Source organism: Trachypithecus francoisi, unplaced genomic scaffold, assembly GCF_009764315.1.
Source record: "Trachypithecus francoisi isolate TF-2019V2 unplaced genomic scaffold, Tfra_2.0 Lachesis_group4, whole genome shotgun sequence".
Taxonomy (NCBI): domain Eukaryota; kingdom Metazoa; phylum Chordata; class Mammalia; order Primates; family Cercopithecidae; genus Trachypithecus; species Trachypithecus francoisi.
In genome coordinates, this window is record NW_022681469.1 from 34,110,715 (window position 1) to 34,132,951 (window position 22,237).

Consider the following 22,237-nt stretch of genomic DNA (forward strand, 5'->3'; position numbering starts at 1 on the left):
TTTCATCAATCTGGAAAAGCTTTCAATTATTATCATTTCAAATATTGTCCCTTTCCTATGCTATATTGACAACTTCTATGAATATGTATATTGGATTTTCTCTTCTGTCTTCCATGTGACTTAGTCTCTCTCTCACATCTTTAATCTTCATATCTCTCAGGACTACATTCTGGGAAATTTCACCAGCCAACCAATTCAGCATTCTCTCTTTAGCTTTATTTTTATCTTAAGAACCATAGAATAAGTGTGATGTGGTGCTGAGAAAAATGTACATTCTGTTGATTTGGGGTGGAGGGTTCTGTAGATGTCTATTAGGTCTACTTGGTGCAGAGCTGAGTTTAAGTCCTGGATATCATCATTAACCTTCTGTCTCATTGATCTGTATAATATTGACAGAGGAGTGTTAGAGTCTCCCATTATTATTGTGTGGGAGTCTAAGTCTGCTTGTAGTTCTCTAAGGACTTGCTTTATGAATCTGGGTGCTTCTGTATTGGGTGCATATATATATTTAGGATAGTTAGCTCTTCTTGTTGAATTGATCCCTTTACCATTATGTAAGGGCTTTCTTTGTCTCTTTTGATGTTTGTTGGTTTAAAGTCTGTTTTATCAGAGACTAGGATTGCAACCCCTGCTTTTTTTTTGCTTTTTATTGCTTGGTAGATGTTCCTCCATCTCTTTATTTTGAGCCTATCTGTGTTTTTGCATGTGAGATGGGTCTCCTGAATACAGCACACTGATGGGTCTTGACGGTTTATCCAATTTGCCAGTCTGTGTCTTTCCATTGGGGCATTTATACCATTTACATTTAAGGTTAATATTGTTATATGTGAATTTGATCCTGTCATTATGATGTTAGCTGGTTATTTTGCCCGTTATTTGATGCAGTTTCTTCCTAGCATCAGTGGTCTTTACAATTTGGCATGGTTTTTTTTTTTTTTTTTTTTTTTGACAGAGTCTCGCTCTGTCGCCCAGGCTGGAGTGCAGTGGCCGGATCTCAGCTCACTGCTAGCTCCACCTCCTGGGTTTACGCCATTCTCCTGCCTCAGCCTCCCGAGTAGCTGGGACTACAGGCGCCCGCCACCACGCCCAGCTAGTTGTTTTGTATTTTTTTTTTTTTTAGTAGAGACGGGGTTTCACCATGTTAGCCAGGATGGTCTCGATCTCCTGACCTCGTGATCCGCCCATCTCGGCCTCCCAAAGTGCTGGGATTACAGGCTTGAGCCACCACACCCGGCCATTTTGGCATGTTTTTGCAGTGGTTGGTACCGGTTGTTCTTTCCCATGTTTAGTGCTTCCTTCAGGAACTCTTGTAAGGCAGGCCTGGTGGTGACAAAATCTCTCAGCATTTTCTTGTCTATAAAGGAATTTATTTCTCCTTCATTTATGAAGTTTAGCTTGGCTGGATATGAAACTCTGGGTTGAAATTTTTTTTCTTTAAGAATGATGACTATTGGCCCCCTCTCTCTTCTGGATTGTAGAGTTTCTGCTGAGAGTTCTAAAATTGACCACATAATTAGAAGTAAAGCACTCCTCAGCAAATGTAAAAGAAGAGAAATCACAACAAACTATCTCTCAGACCACAGTGCAAACAAATTAGAACTCAGAATTAAGAAACTCACTCAAAACCACACAACTATATGGAAACTGAACAACCTGCTCCTGAATGACTACTGGGTAAATAATGAAATGAAGGCAGAAATAAAGATGTTCTTTGAAACCAATGAGAACAAAAACACAATGTAGCAGAATCTCTGGGACACATTTAAAGCAGTATGTAGAGGGATATTTATAGTACTAACTGCCCACAAGAGAAAGCAGGAAAGATCTAAAATCAACACCATTAACAAAACAATTAAAAGAACTGGAGAAGCAAGAGCAAACAAATTCAAAAGCTAGCAGAAGGCAAGAAATAAACAGGATCAGAGCAGAACTGAAGGAGATAGAGACACCAAAAACCTTCAAAAAATCAATGAATCCAGGAGCTGGTTTTTTGAAAAGATCAACAAAATAGATAGATTGCTAGCAAGATTCATAAAGAAGAAAAGAGAGAAGAATCAAATAGATGTAATAAAAAATGATAAAGAGAATATCACGACTGATCCCACAGAAATGCAAACTACCATCATAGAATACTATAAACACCTCTACACAAACAAACTAGAAAATCTAGAAGAAATGGATAAATTCCTGGACACACACACCCTCCCAAGACTAAACCAGGAAGAAGTTGAATCTCTGAATAGACTAATAACAGGCTCTGAAATTGAGGCAATAATTTATAGTCTACTAATCAAAAAAAGTCCACGACCAGACGGATTCACAGCTGAATTCTACCAGAGGTACAAAGAGGAGCTGGTACTATTCCTTCTGAAACTATTCCAATCAATAAAAAAGAGGGGATTCTCCCTAATTTATTTTATGAGGCCAGCATCAAACACACAATGAAAAAAGAGAATTTTAGACTAATATCGCTGATGAACATCAGTGAGGAAATCCTCAATAAAATACTGGCAAACCGAATCCAGCAGCACATCAAAAAGCTTATCCACTGTGATCAAGTCGGTTTCATCACTGGGATGCAAGGCTGGTTCAACATATACAAATCAATAAATATAATCCATCACATAAGCAGAAACAATGACAAAAACCATATCATTTTCTCAATATATACAGAAAAGGCCTTCAACAAAATTCAATAGCCCTTCATGCTAAAAACTCTCAATAAACTATTTATTGATGGAACATATCTCGAAATAATAAGAGCTATTTATGACAAACCCACAGCCAATATCATATTGAATGGGCAAAAACTGGAAGCCTTTCCTTTGAAAACCGGCACAAGACAAGGATGACTTCTCTCACCACTCCTATTCAACATAATGTTGGAAGTTTTGACCAGGGCACTCAGGTAAAAGAAAGAAATAAAGGCTATTCAAGTAGGAAAAGAGGAAGTCAAATTGTCCCTGTTTGCAGATGACATGATTGTACATTTAGAAAACCCCATCGTCTCAGCCCAAAATCTCCTTAAGCTGAAAAGCAACTTCAGCAAAGTCTCAGGATACAAAATCAATGTGCAAAAATCACAAGCATTCCTATACATCAATAAGAGACAAACAAAGAGCCAAATCATGAGTGAACTCCCATTCACAATTGCTACAAAGAGAATAAAATACCTAGGAATTCAACTTACAAGGGATGTGAAGAACCTCTTCAAGGAGGACTACAAATCACTACTCAACGAAATAAAAGAGGACACAAACAAATGGAAGAACATTCCATGCTCATGGATAGGAAGAATCATTCTTAAGATAATGGCCATACTGTCCAAGGTAATTTATAGATTCAGTGCCATCCCCATCAAGCTACCAATGACTTTTTTCATAGAACTGAAAAAACTACTTTGAACTTCATATGGAACCAAAAAAGAGCCTGCATAGCCAAGACAATCCTAAGCAAAAAGAACAAAGCTGGAGGCATTACGCTACCTGACTTCAAACTACCTGATCTTTGACAAACCTGACACAAACAAGAAATGGGTAAAGGATTCCCTATTTAACAAATAGTTCTGGGAAAACTGGCTAGCTATATGTAGAAAGGTGAAACTGGATCCCTTCTTTACACACACAAAAATTAATTCAAGATGAATTAAAGACTTAAATGTTAGACCAAAAACCATAAAAACCCTAGAAGAAAACCTAGGTGATACTATTAAAGACATAGACACGGGCAAATGATTCATATCTAAAACACCAAAAGCAATGGCAACAAAAGTCAAAATAGATAAATGGGATCTAATTAAACTAAAAAGCTTCTGCACAGCAAAATAAATTACCATCAAAGTGAACAGGCAACCTACAGAATGGGAGAAATTTTTGCATTCTATCCATCTGACAAAGGGCTAATACCCAGAATCTACAAAGAACTTAAACAAATTTACAAGAAAAGAAACAAACAACCCCATCAAAAAGTGAGCAAAGGATAATGAACAGACACTTCTCAAACAAGACATTTATGCAGCCAACAGAAACATGAAAAAATGCTCATCATCATTGGTCATCAGAGAAATGCAAATCAAAACCAAAATGAGATACCACCTCCTGCCAGTTCGAATGGTGATCATTAAAAAGTCAGGATATAACAGATGCTAGAGAGGATGTGGAGAAATAGGAACGCTTTTACACTGTTAGTGGTAATGTAAATTAGTTCAATAGTGTGGCGATTCCTCAAAGATCTAGAAGCAGAAATACCATTTGACCCAGCGATCCCATTACTGGGTATATACCCAAAGGATTATAAATTATGCTACTATAAATTATGCTACTATAAAGACATGCACATGTATGTATGTATGTTTTTTGCTGCACTATTCACAATAGCAAAGACTTGGAACCAACTCAAATGTCCGTCAATGATAGACTGAATTAAGAAAATGTGGCACATATACACTATGGAATACTAGGCAATCATAAAAAAGGATGAGTTCATGTCCTTTTCAAGTACATGGATAAAGCTGGAAACCATCATTCTCAGCAAACTATCACAAGGACAGAAAACCAAACACCGCATGTATCCAAACACCCACTCATAGGTGGGAATTGAACAATGAGAACACTTGGATACAGGGAGGGGAACATCACACACTGGGACCTGTCAGGGGTTGGGGGGCTGGGGGAGGGATAGCACTAGGAGAAATACCTAATATAAATGATGAGTTGATGGGTGCAGGGAACCAACATGGCACATGTATACCTATGTAACAAACCTGCATGTTGTGCACATGTATCTTAGAACTTAAAGCATAATAATAAAAACAAAGAAAAAGGAAATAATAATAATAACAAAGAATCATAATTTAGTGTCTGGAATTTATACAGGATGATTATTCAAATCAATCTACTTTCTTTTCATAGTGTCTGATTGTTTCCTTGTGGATTCTGTTCATGTGACTTTAACTATATTAAGTATACCTATTTTGTTTTGTTTCAGATTTTTCTATTATCTTTTTTATATTTGCTCATTGCACTTTTGTTAAATCATTTCCTTATAATTGTTTTTATATTTGATTATAATCTTACCTTCCAAAGCAGTTACTTACTCCATATGCGTTTTGTGCAGAACAGATAACGGAAACATGTCTCCAGTAGTTTTACATTTATTTTTTTGAAGTGTCTCAGGAGTACCATTGTCCCAGGAACAATTTTTTTAACATCTTTATTGAGATTTAGATTAGGTACTGTACAATTTTCTGATTTAAATTGTGCAATTCTATGGCTTTAGTATATTCACAGAATTCTGCAACCATCACCACAATCTAAGTTTAGAACAGTTTATCATCCCAAAAAGGAAACCTGTGCCATGAAGTCACTCTTCACTCCACCCCTTCCTCCAAGCAACCAATAATCTACTTCCTGTCTCTGGATTTGCCAAATCTGGACATTTTATATAAACAACATCATGAAATATGTGGTCTTTTGTGACTGACTTCTTTCACTCAGCATAATATTTTAAGGCTTATCTGTGTCTAGCATGCATCATTACTTTATTTTCTTGTATTATCAAATAATATTTCACTGTCTAAATGTACCACATTTTGTTTTTCTTTCATCAGTTGATGAACATCTGGGTTTTTCTGATTTTTGACTGTTATGAATAACGCTGATATGGACATTCATATACAGGTTTTTATGTGGATGTATGTTTTCATATATATGTTAGCATACACCTAGGAGTGGAACTACTGCATCATTTGGTAACTCTGGGCTTAGCAGCGTAGCATTTTGAGGAACTATTTTTTGTGGTTTGTAACATTTTACATTCTCACCAGCAGTGTCTGAGAATTCCAGTTTCTCCACCTCCTCATAAACACTTGTTATGGTCTACATTTTTTATTTTAGCAGTTCTAGTGTGTGTGAAGTGATATTTCATTATGATTTTGATTTGTGTTTCCCTAATGGATAATGATGTTGAACATTTTTTATGTGCTTATTGGTCTTCTTTATGTCTTTTCTGGAGATATGTCTATTCAAGTCTTTTACCCATTTTTAAAACATGTGATTTCTTTTGTAATTATTGAGGTGTAGGAATTTATATTCTGGCTACTAGTCCTTCATCAGATAAATGATTGATTTACAAATATTTTCTCGCAGCCAATGGGCTGCCTTTCACTGTCTTCATGGTATCATTTGTAGCAACTTTTAAAAAATTTTTGATGTCCAATTTACCTATAAATTTCTTTTGTCACTGTGCTTTTGGTATCAGATCTAATAAACCATTACCTAGACCAAGTTCATGAAGATTTACTTCTATTTTTTTCTAGAATTTTTACGTTTTCAACTCTTAAATTAGGCCTAGGATCTACTTTGTGTTCACTTTTTGTGTCTGGTTTATGGAAGAAGTCCGACCTCATTTTTTTGCCTGTGGATATTCAGCTTTTACAGCAATATTTGGTGTAAAAACAATCTTTGCTTCTTGTCTTGACACCTGTGTTGGTTAATTTTTTTGTGTCAACTTGGCTTGGCCACAGTGCCCAGATATTTGGTGAAATATTACTCTGGATGTGTTTTGTGAAGACTTTTTTTTTTTTTTTTGGATGAGATTAACATTTAAATTGGCAGACTTTCAGTAAAGGAGATTACCCTCTATAATATGAATCAGTTCTGTAATGTGGGTGGGCCTCATGCAAGCAGTTGTAGACCTTAGTAGAACAAAGACTGACCTCCTCTGAGCAAGAAGGAATCCTGGCAGCAGAGTGCCTTTGGCTTGAAATTTTACTCTTCCCTGGGTCAATAGCCTGCCAGCCTACTCTACATATTTTGGGCTTGCCAAGTGTCCACAATTACATGAGCCAATTCTTTAAAATAAATCTCTCCCTCTTTCTCTCTCAATGTGGGTGTGTGAGAGACAGAGACAGACAGACTGGTATCTGTCATTCCACATATACACACACATTACACATCTTGTTTGGTCTGTTTCTCTGGTGAACCCTGACTAATACAGTACCACTGTCCAAAATAATTTGACTTTAATTATAAGGGTTTAATTCTGGACTTTCAATTCCATTCTACTTACCTATGTGTCCATCTTTATGACTCCAGTACCAATTTTAATGCTTCCATTTCATGATTCACATATATTATACAAGATTCACATATATAAACAAGATCAGACTTCAAACCTATGTATGGCACACTCTTCATTTTGAACTCTCATGAGATATTTCTATTTCTACCAAGAACTGAGCAGAGAGATGACAACTTGACTCATATTGTCATTGTAATTTTTTTTTTATCATCACCAGAGGTGGAAAGTCAGAAGATGCTAACTTTGTGTAGCTGCCTTAGTTCCAACTTTGTGTTTAATTTCTCCTGAAGCCTCATCTTTTGTCTCTGCGTGGACATTATGGCTCAAATTCTTGGGCATTATAGTTTGTTTCTGAATTTGATAATCACCTTCTAGATAAGCAATATCAACTGGTGCTCTTAATTGCGTCTTCTTCATTTTTGGCACTACACACACACACACATCCCCCCTCACTTTTAGTTAAAATTTATTCATCATTTCTAAGTATGAGAGTAAAGATTTTAGCCACAATCTTCATTAGAAACAGAATTTAAATACATTTGTTTGTTTTTGTTTGACAGCTTCAAAAGTCTGCATTAAAATACAAATACAATTTTAAAAGTTCAATATTAAATATTTACAGTCTTAAGAAAACAGGATATGAGTACTCAAATTTTATTGATATGAATACTCTAAATTTCTTATATATTGAATGAATAAAGCTATTCCACGATTAAATGACATAGTCCTTTTTTTGGAGGTGGGGAAGGGCGGAAGGGTCTCGCTCTATTATCCAGGCTGGAGTGCAGTGGAGCAATCTCGACTCACTGCAACTTCTGCTTCTCCGGGCTCAAGCGATCCTCCAAGTAGCTGGAACTACAGGCGTGTGCCACCACTCCCGGCTAATTTTTGCATTTTTTGTAGAGACAGTGTTTTGCTGTTTTACCCAGGCTGGTCTTGAACTACTGAGCTCAAGAGATCCACCCGCCTCTGCCTCCAAAAGTGCTAGGATTACAGGCATGAGCAACCGTGCCAGGCCTAAATGACATAGTCTTAAGATGGATTTTAGTGATTAAAATAAGTCACTGACCACTTAATAAATTAAACTATTGTATTTAATTTTATTGTTCAGTTACACATTGGATTACATATGTATATGGCTAACCTTAGGGGTTACTTAAATCTTACTATCTCTTTTTCCATAAAAGAAAATATATTCTGAATTCTAAATAACTATTGCCAAATGTATTTTGAAATTTTTAAAAAGCTCATGTCTGTATTCTATATTATATTTAGGGTTCTACCTACTTGAAGATAAAGCCATCTAGACAAACATAAAAGCAGGTTATATTGCAGTAAGGGAAGCATGCAATTTCTAAATGATTTATCTTCCTCACTGCAACAAAAAATTCATAGACATTTTTAAAGTCTCAGAACAAAAATTCCAGAGAAAATATTAACAATGTTACTTCCAAAATAAGCAGCTATTATAAACTCCTCAACTTCAATTATTAATGCATAGAAATGACACAACAAACCACAGTAATCTTAAGAAACTTTAATTCTTGAGATGGACTATCCACTCCCCATTTCCTAATGAAATGGCTGTAAAATAAACATTTATTTCCCATATTTCTACTTTAAAAGTAAATGGTTTTTTTGAAATATTTCTTTGAAAAGATTGTTAAAATATTAATTAAGAAAACTAAATTTAGTGTTCTTGTCAAAATGTCATTTTGTTTTTGGGGAGCTTTTCCTATGTTGTACACTGTTAAATACGTTTCGAGAAGCAATAAATTAGTATTTTAACAACAAATCTTTTCAAAGAAATATTTCAACATAACATTTACTACAAATTGGAGGCTTTCTTACAATATGTTAATGATTTCACATTGCCCAAAAATATCTTCCAGCTACACAGCTTTGATTATCTTCATTTTATCTGATTCTAGAGCTAGCAAGTTTGGTGCCCATAATGAATGTCTACGGTGTTTGTTCAGGGAAGAAGACAGGCAAAAATGAAGACAAATAATGTGCTTAGTATGTATGAATTTTGTAAATATTATTTACTCTATCAATCAGAACAATTGGTAAGCCATGCACCTCATAATTGTAGGTACCACGTTGTATATAACCCTATTTTTCTTAGTTTTGACAGGAAAGTTTCCCAAGAGTGGACAGCTATTGCTACAGGATTATAAAACTTTTTAGAAATTTTATATAACATGTTGAAATTATTTCATATATTTTTGAACTTGTCTATTGGGTGAAAATTGATTTAAATTTTAACATACTTCTAACTTACTAAAACATATATTTGGTTTTGCACAACTCAATAGGTTTGATGTTGTAGACTGAAGCTTTAAACAGTTGCCTTCTCAATAAGATTAACAGCTAATATGGCCTCCCTCAGATGTGTGAGTTTATTTCACAAAGAATTATTTGTCCAGTTGCATTTCCCAGTTGATATGAATCTCATTTCTCATAATTTAATATTTTAACATTTGTATATGTGATGTTAAAATTATTATGCTGATTAACTTTCAAAGAACTTTTTTCTGTAGAAATAATATATTCAGTTTCATATTTAGGTGCAAGTATCAGATTTTTATTTTTAGCATATCTGTTTCAGTAGGCCATTCACTTTTGTATCATCTGTTATTGAAGATTTTCCTTTCAATCTTTTGATGTTAAGTAACAACAGTGCCAGAAAATAAATGTAAGGGCTTCTTACTAAAGATATATGAGATCCAATCATTTCTCAATTAGCCACTGATAAATAAAAAAATGGCATTCTCCCCAAAATGACAGGTAAAATCCAAATCTCATGTATTTATATCAGAAATTTTCTGTAAGTTTATAAAGGGGAAAGGTATGAATGTCTCAATTTTTTTATATTTAAGAGATGAAAATTCACAGTGAAAAGTTAAATTTCTAGCCCAGTCCAACAGAGATTTTGAAAATGATGACTTAATTTCTGGGCATCAAGAATTAGAAATTAGTCCTAAAATAATACTTAAATATTTAAAAATAAATTATCAGGACTGCAAGAACAATGTCAGGAACAAATACAACATATAAGTTTTGTCATTATTATATTTAAATTTTCTTTTAAGAGGAATAAAACCCTTTTTTTTTTTTTTATCATTTCAGCTTTCCTTTTTCTCTTTCTTTTTTTTTCTTTGAGACAGAATCTCATTCTATCGCCCAGGCTGGAGTGCAGTGGCGCAACCTTGGCTCACTGCAAGCTCCGCCTCCCGGGTTCACTCCATTCTCCTGTCTCAGCTTCCAGAGAAGCTGGGACTACAAGCACCTGCCACCATGCCCGGCTAATTTTTTGTATTTTTTTTTAGTAGAGAAGAGGTTTCAGCGTGTTGGCCAGGATGGTCTCGATCTCCTGACCTCGTGATCTGCCCACCTCAGCCTCCCAAAGTCCTGGGATTACAGGTTCAACTTTTATTTTAGACTCATGGGTACCCATGGATATGCTGTGTGATGTTGAGGTTTGGGGTAGAGTTTCCATTGCTCAGATCACTATCTTACTAAGTGCCCAACTCACTAAGCACAGTACCGAGTAGGTAGTTTTTCGACCCACATCTGCCTTTTCCCCCTACCTCCACAGTGTCTATTGTTCCTATCTTCATGTCCGTTTCTACAGACATCCTCATTTGTGTTACAGTTTACCTAGCAGTTTTTCTAATATATGTGTGTTAACAAAAACATTTTGAAAACCAGTCTGAGATAATGGCTGAACACAGAAAGTGAGAGTAAATGTGACTCCGTTTTCATCTTAAAGTATCTTTATTTTTCAGATGATTTACTTTAAATTTCATATGAGCTCTGTATGTGAACAACAGATTGTGAGGGCGTGTTCTTCTCACTAAAGATTTTTACTGTGTTTCACAATCTAAGATTCCAATTACCAAATAATAAACGAGCTAGCTTCTGTGGTTGCAAAGATAGCCTTCACACTGTAAATCAATTCACTAGCTTCTTGTAAACTGCTGTGAAGCCAGACAGCCTGAACAATTTAATACCAAGAGAGGTGTGAATTCCCTCTATCTTAATATATGATTAAGCTCAAAATATTTAAGTGCTTATAGTTTTATTCCAAAGTAAAAAGGCTCAATTCCAGTTATGGAAATTAAATCACATTTCATTTCACAATGTCTTTCTTATGCTCTGCTGTTTAACTACTACTATTTTAAAAATGGGTTTTCTAGGACTAATGACAATATGTGACAAACCAAATTTTTGAGCATAAACATAAAAAGCATTTAATTATACTTCCAAAGGTGTTATCCCTACTAACAATAACATTGACTTGTCTATCGTTACTAACAGTAATACTGAATTTGTAATAAAAGTGTGATGTTGCTGCAGAGTTATACATTGGCATGGAACGGAGATCGAGCTTGGTTATACAGCACTTGCATGGAGTGAGAATTTCTAGGTTCAGATTCTGGCTCTGCTATTTATTATCTAAGACTAATTTTGGACAAATTATGTAACAGTTTCTACCTCCGTTTAGTAATCTGTAAATGGGAATAATAATGGCAATACCTCATAGGGCTATGATAAAAGTTAACTGGGTTAGTATTTCTATTTAGAACAGTGCCTGGCATATGTAAATAATATACATATGAGTTGAAAAAATACTTTAATATAAATAATATACATGTGAGCTGAAGAAACACTTTACCTAATAATACACTATAATAATATCTGTATTGAGTAACATTTTGAAATTTGTAATTCCTGCTTTCTTTTTGAATAGTGGATTGTTTTGGAGAATAGTGATTGAAAGTCAACGTCTCATCCAGAGGAAAAATAAAAGACATACTTATTAAATTCATTAATAATACAGAATTGAGAGCACAGCTGATAGTTTCAATAACACATTGATTTTCAAAAAGTTCTGCTAGAAGTAATAAGCTGATTCTAGCCAGATAAAAGTGAATATGAAAAAATAAAATTCCAATATTTAGATTTTTTAAATTGCCCAGTCTAGAATGGAAGAATTTAGTTTAACAAAGGTTCCATGTTCATGAAATGGCAAGTTCAAAATTAACCGATCATGTTATAGCTGCCCCAAATAACTATAACTTTAGCCTGAATCAATAAATATGTAATGTCAGTTATTTTTTAAAAAGAGTTAGAATGTAATCTGGAAAGGTCTTAATATTAGTAGAATATTAGAAAAGACTAGAGAATATTTTTAAGGTGAGTATTGACTAGCTGAAGTATGTGTGGAAGATGTCAGGAAAACTAAATAATAGAAGCCTCAGCAAAGACAGAACTGAAGTGTATTACACGGTTTAGTCTAAAGAAGGGAATACAAAGGTATAGGATAGTTGTCTTCAACAAGCTCTATAAAATTCTTGAAAGGAATTCTGCCTCATTCCTGTTAAGCTTGAAAACAGAAGTAGTTTTAAAATGCTTAAATATCCACTACTTTAACAAATATTTTGTCTATGAAAACTTTCTACTTGACATACAAATGACAGATTTCTCTGTTCTCATTCTCATCCTCTTCACAGAAGTAACTAAAACTAACAACTATTTGAAACTGTTGTGTCTTGAAGACCTTTCTCCACTAACCTGCACCTTCAAGGTTTTTTTCTTCATTTCCTCTTTGTCAGGTTCGCCTTCCTTCTTCCATTTCCTTAACTAGGAGTTCAGAAACATTTTTTGTTCTCTCTATTACTCTCTCAATCATAACAGTCTTCTCTATATAATACAAATGGAACTGCACGTAAGCTCCCTCAGGCACCATCTATTGATTATTTCCAAAGGACTACCTTATTCATTTCCTCAGCTCTGTCTTGGCATATCCATCTACAGCCTGGTAACCCAGAGTCTCTGTTATCATCCAAGCCATCTAGAAATAGCACTTTCAGGGAAAGGTAGTGTTGGGGAAGTATTATTAAAAACAAAATCCTCTCCCAACCCAGAAAAACACTCCACAAACGTAGACGAGAAAAAAAAAAAAAGTTTTATTTATTATTGAATAAGCATTAAACCAGAGTGTGGTGTGCATCCCAGGCAATATGCTAAGACATTGTAGACAGAAAGGGGTCTCACCAACATTTATAGAGCCATGCAGTTTCAACCCATTATATATGTGGTTCTGAGATAAACAATTAGTTCTCAGGTAAGAGAATTTGATAGCACCATTTGTTTCCCATAAGTTTTGTTAGAGGCATTTGAACCACAGCAACTCCATCCTGAATAGGGCTAGGTAAAATAAGGCCTGTTGGACTGCATTCCCAGACAGTTAAGGCATTCTTAAGTCACAGATGAGATAGGAGGTCAGCACAAGCTACAGGTCATAAAGACCTTGCTGATAAAACAGTTGGCCGTAAAGAAGCTAAATAAGTCTCTTGCTACTTTTAGCCGTGAAGAAGCTGGCTAAAACCAACCAAAACCAAGATGCCAACAAGAGTGACTTCTTGTCCTCACTGCTACACTCCAGTAACATGACAGTTTACAAATGCCATGGTAACATCAAAAATTTACCCTATATGATCTAAAAGGGAGGCATAAATAATCAATCCCTTGTTTAGCATATTATCAAGAAATAACCATAAAAATGGGCAACCAGCAGCCTTTGCAGTTGCTCTTTGGAGTAGCCATTCTTTTATTCCTTCACTTTCCTAATACACTTGCTTTTGCTTTACTCTACGGCCTCGTCCTGAATTCTTTCTTGCACAAGATCCAACTCTCTTGGAGTCTGGATCCGGACCCCTTTCTGTAACAGTTTATTCTAAATTTAAGTGGGAATTGGGGTGACCATTTGTGTTAGTTAATTGGCTTTATCCAAAGGAATAATAAACTTCCCATATCATTATGACAGAAGATAGTCATAAGGTGCAAGCATCCATCCAAGTTAGGCTCTAGCTCTCCCACAGAAACTGGGACATAGGGATGCTATCTTCCTTGATGGTCACATTTCCAAGATAAGGCTCTCAGGTTTTTGAAAGAGATCTTCCTGGGTCATGAAGGTAGCAAGAGACTTATTTACGTTTTGGAAGTATTTTTGTACATTTCAAAGTCACAGAGAAAGAGTTTACAATTACAAGTTTCTAAAGTGAATTTTCTTTTAAAAGAAAAAAAGGTGATGGGGGAGTTTATTCTCTATTTTCAACATGGAGAATTAAGCCTCTTATTTATCTGGATTTCACCTTCAGTAGAAGGGAGGAATTGAAAATGACAAGGGAAAAGGCAAACAATCTTTGCCATGCATCAGCATTCAAATGCAGAAAGTACAAGTGGCTAAAGAGAGAAATCAAGGATATTTGTTTTATAACTGCTTATAAATGAGTGATGATGGTACAGCAATCATCCCTCCTTTTATTAAGAAATGCAGTATATGTCATGATTTAATTTAAAATTATAATATCACATATCTAATGTAAGTTCAGCCCAATACAATTAGACTTACAAATGAATGTGGGGAAAAAGCACAAATTTCTTCATATTTGCCCAGGCTCCATTATTTATTGTTCCAGAGGGGTAATTAAGAAACTAAAAAGAATTGCACGGGGAACAATTTGCATGAACACATTTTCCAGAATGTGCTCCAAGAAAAAGAAGAATGCATGGTAGGATAAATATAATAAAAATTACATTTGCCTCCCAGGACTAGAGGTGTATGGGACACATTCCCATGTCAAAGCCTCTGTGAAGGCCAGCATTCAAGAGACCTGTTTAACTGCTGTGAAAATAACAAAGACCATCTAAAAGAGAAGAAACAGAGACTATTTATTTGGATCTTGGTATAGCAAGAGGGTCAGCCATCATCACTTGTATTTAGCAGAGATTTAAAGGCAGGCAGGGGAATTTGAAAGCTGAATCATAGTGAAAAAGTGGAAGGCTTTCAGGTATGCTCTGATTGGAAGATGTTGCCATGGAAAAGCTGAAGGTGTGACAACTAGAAGTGGAGAATCTCATGTGATTGGATCCCAGAATGTATTTGGCTTTTTTGGTTGGCCCTGAGTTGGTAGCAGTGAGAGGTAACAAAGTGCTAGCAGCCCTTGCTCGCTCTGGGCACCTCAGCCTCCACATCCGCTCTGGCCGTGCTGGAGGAGACCTTCAGCCCACCACTGCACTGTGGGAGCCCCTCTCTGCGCTGGCCGAGGCCAGAGCCTGCTCCCTCTGCTTGTGGGGAGGTGTGGAGGGAGAGTCTGGGGTAGGAACTGGGGTGCTTGCGGGCCAGTGCAAGTTCCGGGTGGGCGAGGGCTCGGCCTGCCCCAGCGGCAGGCTGTCACCTTGGCCCCGGCAGTGAGGGGCTTAGCACCCAGGCAAGCAGCGGCAGAGGGTGGCCCAGGTCCCCCAGCACTGCTGGCCCGCCCACACCCCACATCGCACTCAAATTCTCACCAGGACTCAGCCTGGCTCCCTGCCAAGCAGGGCTCAGGACCTGCAGCCAGCCAGGCCTGAATCTCCCACTCCACCCCAACCCTCCACCCCATGCCCTCCACCCCCCACCCCCCTCCACCCCCACTCCCCCACTGCCCACCACCCCCTCCAACCTCCACCACCCCCTACCAACCCCTACCACCCCCCACCACCCCCTACCACCATAGGCTCAGGCACCGCAGGAGACTCCCCCAGGGGAACTGCCCCCTGCTCCGGCTCCCTGTACCATCAACTGCCCAAGGGCTGAGGAGTGCAGGTGTGTGGCCCAGGACTGGATGGCAGCTCTGCCCGCAGCCCTGGTGTGGGATCCACTAGGCGAAGCCAGCTGGGCTCCTGAGTTGGGTGGGAATTTGGAGAACTTTTATGTCTAGCTGGAGGATTGTAAATGCACCAATCAGTGCTCTGTATCTAGCTAATCTGTGGTGACTTGGAGAATGTTTGTGTCCAGCTAAAGGATTGTAAATGCACCAATCAGCACTGTGTCTAGCTCAAGGTTTGTAAACGTACCAATCAGCACCCTGTCAAAACGGACCAATCAGCGCTCAGTAAAATGGACCAATCAGCTCTCTGTAAAATGGACGAATCAGCAGGGTGTGGGTGGGGTCAGATAAGGGAAGAAAAGCAGGCTGTGCTAGCCCCTGGTGGCAACCCTCTCAGGTCTCATTGCAGACAGTGGAAGCTGTGTTCTGTCTCTCTTTGGAATAAATCTTGCTGCTGCTCACTTTGGGTCAGCACTGTCTTTAAGAGCTGTAACATTCACCGCAAAGGTCTGCAGCTTCACTCCTGAAGCCAGCGAGACCATGAACCCACCAGAAGGAAGAAACTCTGGACACATCTGAACATCTGAAGAAACAAACGCTGAACACACCATCTTTAAGAACTATAACCACAGCTTCATTCTGGAAGTCAGCGAGACCAAGAACCCACCAATTTCGGACACAGCCCAGTGAAAATGGAGAAGCTGGCAGTTATTGACTTGAGCTGAACAAGTCCTAACCATTCTGGGCTAGTTGCTGCAGAGGTTGTGGGTCAGTGTTCTATAGTCATATATAGTCTAGCCATTGTCCATGTGTATGCTATACTATCTCACTTTTTTTAACCCAACATTCTCAAACTTTATTATGCTGAGCTTTTGTAATGAGATGAAAAACTTTCCAGGTTTCTGTGTACTCTGGAGGAATTTATAATATCAGCAATGGTACATATTTTTTGAAAGTTTAAGAGAACTTCCCTATAAATCTGCAGCTTTCATATTTTCTGAATTATCTTTAAAGACAACATAAGCAAGTTAACTTCAAAGAGCCCAAAAGATATGTAGTAAAAACTAGTCCACCATTTTGCCTCCCCAGAGGCAAACTCTCAAAACAGATTTGTGTGTCGTTACATATACATATACATCGTATGCACATACACATACAATCCTTTCTTCCTTCTTAGAAAAAATAGCACTTCGCTCTTTTTCAACTTCTTAACATCACTTAGCAGTTGTGCCATATTAACATCCGGAGATCGGTATTTAGGTTTTTCCCAGTCTTTTTGTTTTTACTAAAAAAGGCTTCTGTTAATAGTCTTGTATACATATTGTTGCACGTATGTGTGAGTCCATCAGGTGGTTAAACTCCTGGAAGTGAAATTTCTGGATAAGAGAATTTTAAACATTGAGAGATACGGTCAATTTGCCCTCCAGAGAGATTGTATTAATTTCCGTTCCTACCAACAACTTTAAAGTGGTCTGCTTCCCCATACCCTTGCCAACACAGTCTTCTACTCAATGTTAGACTAACAATAGGTTAAAGATAGTGTCTTCTAAATTATTTAATTTGTATTTTTCTTAGAAACATTAAGCATGTTTTTATGTTACAATACATCTTTACTTCCTGTAATTTAGTCATGATCTTTGTCCCATGTTTTCCTGGATGACTTGTTTTATAGATTTGCAGGGATTTATGAAATACAGAATAAATTAGCCCTGTGTATATTAAATGTGTGATAGAATTTCCCCCATTTACTAGGTTTTTTGTTTGTGTTGCTGTGATAGTGGTGATGGTTTCTGGCACTTTTGTATGCAATGACTTGAAATTGTGAAGGTGTCATTATTTATAACTCCTGGGTTATGCCTAAGGAACTTCTTCTTTCAAAGTTTAGTTTATTTTCAGTCTTGAATTTAGTGTGAGTACTTCTGTGAATTCATATTTTGCACTTATATCTGGTTTTACCTGAAATTTACTTTGGTGTATAGAGAGAGTTAAGAATCCAGCTTTACTGATTTTCCAGGTAGCTAGGGTCAAAATAAAATCAGGTCAAAATTTTTAAAAATGTTTAAAGTTCGGCCAGACGCGGTGGCTTACGTCTGTAATCCCAGCACGTTGGGAGGCCAAGGCAGGTAGAACACGAGGTCAAGAGTTTGAGACCATCCTGGCTAACATGGTGAAACCCTGTCTCTACTAAAAATACAAAAAATTAGCCAGGCATGGTGGTAGGCACCTGTAGTCCCAGCTACTTGGGAAACTGAGGAAGGAGAATGGCATGAACCTGGGAGGTGGAGCTTGCGATGAGCTGAGATCGCACCACTGCACTCCAGGCTGGGCAACAGAGCGAGACTCTGTCTCAAAAAAAAAAAAATTTTTTTTTAAAGTTTACTGTTCGTATAAAAGAACAGTTCAAGGATCAGGGAACTACAAACGGAAAGTGATGTGGCCCTGTTCATAACAGTTACAACACAGCTTATTAAGCTAAAAGAAGGAAGTATTTGACCTTTTATGTGATTGGCTGTTATGTGTAAGCATCCTTTTTGAGATAAGTAGAGCTGTTTAAGCTGATTTGTCTGTAACTGATCGGTTTAATTTCACTGACTCACACTGACAAAGGTATAAAACTGACATTTTATGCTTTGTTTATAATTTATTTATAATTGCAGCTAACATTTCAAGAAAATCAGGATGATTTACATGTTGGCTACATGGGTATGGGCAGTTGACCTTGAGGTATATTTAAAGTGTGGCCATGATTTTTATTCATTTTATTTAAACAGTAGTCAATTTTTTTCTCCAAACAAATCTGCGTTTATAATCCATAGGCTTGAAATATAGTGTTACATTAGATAATAGTTTATTTGCATTATTTCATGCTTTTACATACATTTAAGGCCATGATCTTTTTCTCTGAAAATATCTCTGTATATTTTTTAGGTCTGAAATATAATAATTATTTCTATATTTCTAGATATTCTGGAATATCTATATTTTCTCTTCTATACAATGCATGCCTCAGGGATTTTTTTTTTTTTTTTGCTTTTGTTCCTATTTCTGCAATGAATTTCTGGTTTTGTAGCATTGTGATGGAGACCTGTACTTTTTCTGCCTTTTGAAACATGTTTATGTTTTCTTTAGAAACTTTTATATTTGGATGATTTTTATTACTAGCCAATAGTAAAGGTATAGTCTTTGTTTTCAAAATACAGGGCACAGTACATCAGTTAAAGCTACCTTAGTAATCATATAAGCATGTAATTTAGGTTTCCTATTATTACTTATTTTCTACTTGATTGACCTTGGGTGAAAGAGATGAATTAATCCCACACAATACTTCTGTCTTTTCATTTATTTCTCCTTGTATTTCCATAGCTTTTGCTTCATTAACTTTCTGGTGTCATAAATATTCCTGACTATGAAACTGTCTTTGCAAAAATTGGATCAGTGAGAAAATTCTAACAGCAAACTGAACTAACCCATTCACCATTTTGCATTACTCTCTATTATTCCCAGGCTATTGGTCCAAGCTAACTTTAAAAGACATTTAGGCTATAGTTTAAATGATAATAGGCCTTGCCGCAAAACTCAGAAGCTCATTTTGTGAAGCTTATGGGAGGCCAGCAGGCCAGGGTGAGGAGAAGAGCCTGAGACCTACTAAGACTCAGACATAAATTATTGTCAGCCATGAATCTGGAGGTTATAAAATATGTAACATCCCCAATTATTTCTTCATATAAAAATGTTATTGTAGATTGGCCTTTTGAGATATCTGTTCAGGGTCTTTCTTTTTTTTTTTTTGGATGTCTGACACCCATTGCTTCACCTGGACTCACCAACCTTGCTCCCGTGGCCCCACCTAGAAGGCGTTCGAGCCCTCAGGAAGACAGCTTTAAGCTTATGATTTCCTCTCTGTCCCAACCAATCAGCAGTGAGCCTAGCCACCTCTGCCCCTTCCCCCAAACTGCATTTGAAAAATACCTAATATAGGAGCTTTGGAGGAGATAATTTGAGGACAAACTCCATTTCCCACGTGGCATGGCCACTCTCTTTTTTTTTTTTTTTTTTTTTTGAGGCAGAGTCTCGCTCTGTCGCCCAGACTGGAGTGCAGTGGCCGGATCTCAGCTCACTGCAAGCTCCGTCTCCCAGGTTTACACCATTCTCCTGCCTCAGCCTCCCGAGTAGCTGGGACTACAGGCGCCCGCCACCTCGCCCGGCTAGTTTTTGTATTTTTAGTAGAGACGGGGTTTCACCGTGTTAGCCAGAATGGTCTCGATCTCCTGACCTCGTGATCCGCCCGTCTCGGCCTCCCAAAGTGCTGGGATTACAGGCTTGAGCCACCGCGCCCAGCCTGGCCACTCTCATATCTGTTAAACTCTTTCTCTACTACAATGCTGTGGTCTTTCATTTTCCAGCAGGCAGGAAGAACTCCTCAGGCAGTCACAGCCACTTCATTGCAGACTCCCTAATTTGCCTCTCTGTTTTCATGCTTGCCTCCCTGTGGTCTTTTCTCTACACAACATCACATGTGAAATTCCAATATATGTAGCAGATCATGTTATCCCCCTTGTCAAAAGTGTTCAATGGGTTTTACTATCAAGGAGTAATTTCTTCATGCATATGTCTTAGATTAGGTTTCCTAGAATCAAACTCAGTGACGAAGCTTTGTCTGCTAGTGGTTTATTGGAGAGTGCATTGGGGAAAACATCTATAAAGAAGTGTGGAAAGCAAGATTAAGTACAGAAATTGTACTGTGACACAATTGAAAAGAAGGCCTGTATCCATTCCATGGGGAGCACTGAAGTTAGACTAGCTCTTTGAAGTCATCCCATGGTTTTTCAAGGGCCTTTGTAGAACTACATCAACCATTAATTTGATGCTATGGCCTCAGAAAATGGGTAGCACTTTGGGTTAGCCATACCCATTCTTCTAAGGGTCATTCATATGCCATCAGCAGCCAATACTCCTGGCATCTACAGTAATAAATGAATACTTTGGTCACAGCATTCTCTGGAGCAAATACCACATAAAAAGACTTACTATTGGCCCTTGTTTAGACTGGAGACTGCAATTTCCTTTCTGTTCCTATCTACCCTGATGCTCTTACCACACTCCAACTGCAGTAGCCTAGTAGTTTCCCCTCAATGCCTTGGCATTAGCTGTAACTTTCAACTGGAAATGTCTTCCAGGAGAGCTTTGGGTGCCTTGCTTTCTCATTTCATTCAGGTCTCTGCTGTGGTATCACTTTTGTGAAAAAATAAAATAAAATAAAATCTCAGGACCACACCTCACTATGCCAGTAGGAAAAAAAATAAATAAATAAGCTAAAAGCTGAGACATGCAAGAAACTGCCTTTCCTTTTGTTCTTAAACAAATAGAATTTACCCAAATGTGGTCTGAGAGGGGGAGGAATGCCAAATATCTCCACAGGTAGCTATTCAGTGTTCACTTTATCTTATGTGAAGTGCTGATTTACTGAGTGGGAGAAAAATACATAACTGACTATTCCTCTACCTGCTTCTTTTATCTTGCAATTTGTGTTAGTCCATTTTCATACTGCTATGAAGAAATATCCAAGATGGGGTAATTTATGAAGAAAATGAGGTTTAATGGACTCACAGTTCCACATGGCTAGGGAGGCCTCACAATCATGGTGGAAGACAGAGGAGGATCAAAGGCACATATTGCATGGTGGGAGGAAAGAGAGTATGTGTTGGGGAACTGCCCTTTATAAAACCATAAGATCTTACCATCATGAGAACAACACAGGAAAACCCATCCCCCATGATACAATTACCTCTCACTGGGTTCCACCCATGGCACATGGGCATTTTAGGAGCTGCAATTCAAAATGAGATTTGGGGAGACACACACACAAACAGTATCATTCTGGCCCGCCCCTTCCCAAATCTCGTGTCCTCCCATTTCAAAACCAATTATGCCTTTCCAACAATCCACCTAAAGTCTCAACTCATTTCATCATTAGCTCAAAAGTTCACAGTCCAAAGTCTCATCTGAGATAAGGCAAGTCCCTTCTGCCTATGAGCCTGTAAAATCAAAAGCAAGTTAGCTACTTCCTACAATGGAGATATAGGTATTGAGTGAATACACCCATTCCAAATGGGAGAAATTGGCCAAAACAAAGGGGCTACAGGCCCCATGAAATTTCAAAATCCAGCAGGAGAGTCAAATCTTAAAGCTCTGAAATAATCTCCTTTGACTCCATGTCTTGCATTCAGGTCATGCTGATGCAAGAAGAGGGTTCCCATGGTCTTGGGTAGCTCTGCCCCTGTGGGTTTTCAGGGTACAGCCACCCTCAAGGCTGCTTCATGAGTTGGCATTGAGTTTCTCTGGTTTTTCCAGGTGCATGGTACAAGCTGTCAGTGGATCTGCCATTCTGGGGTCTGGATGATGGTGGCCTCCTTCTCACATCTCCAATAGGCAGCAGTGCCCCAGTGGGGACTCTGTGTGGGGGCGTCTGACCCCACATTTCTCTTTCACACTGCCCT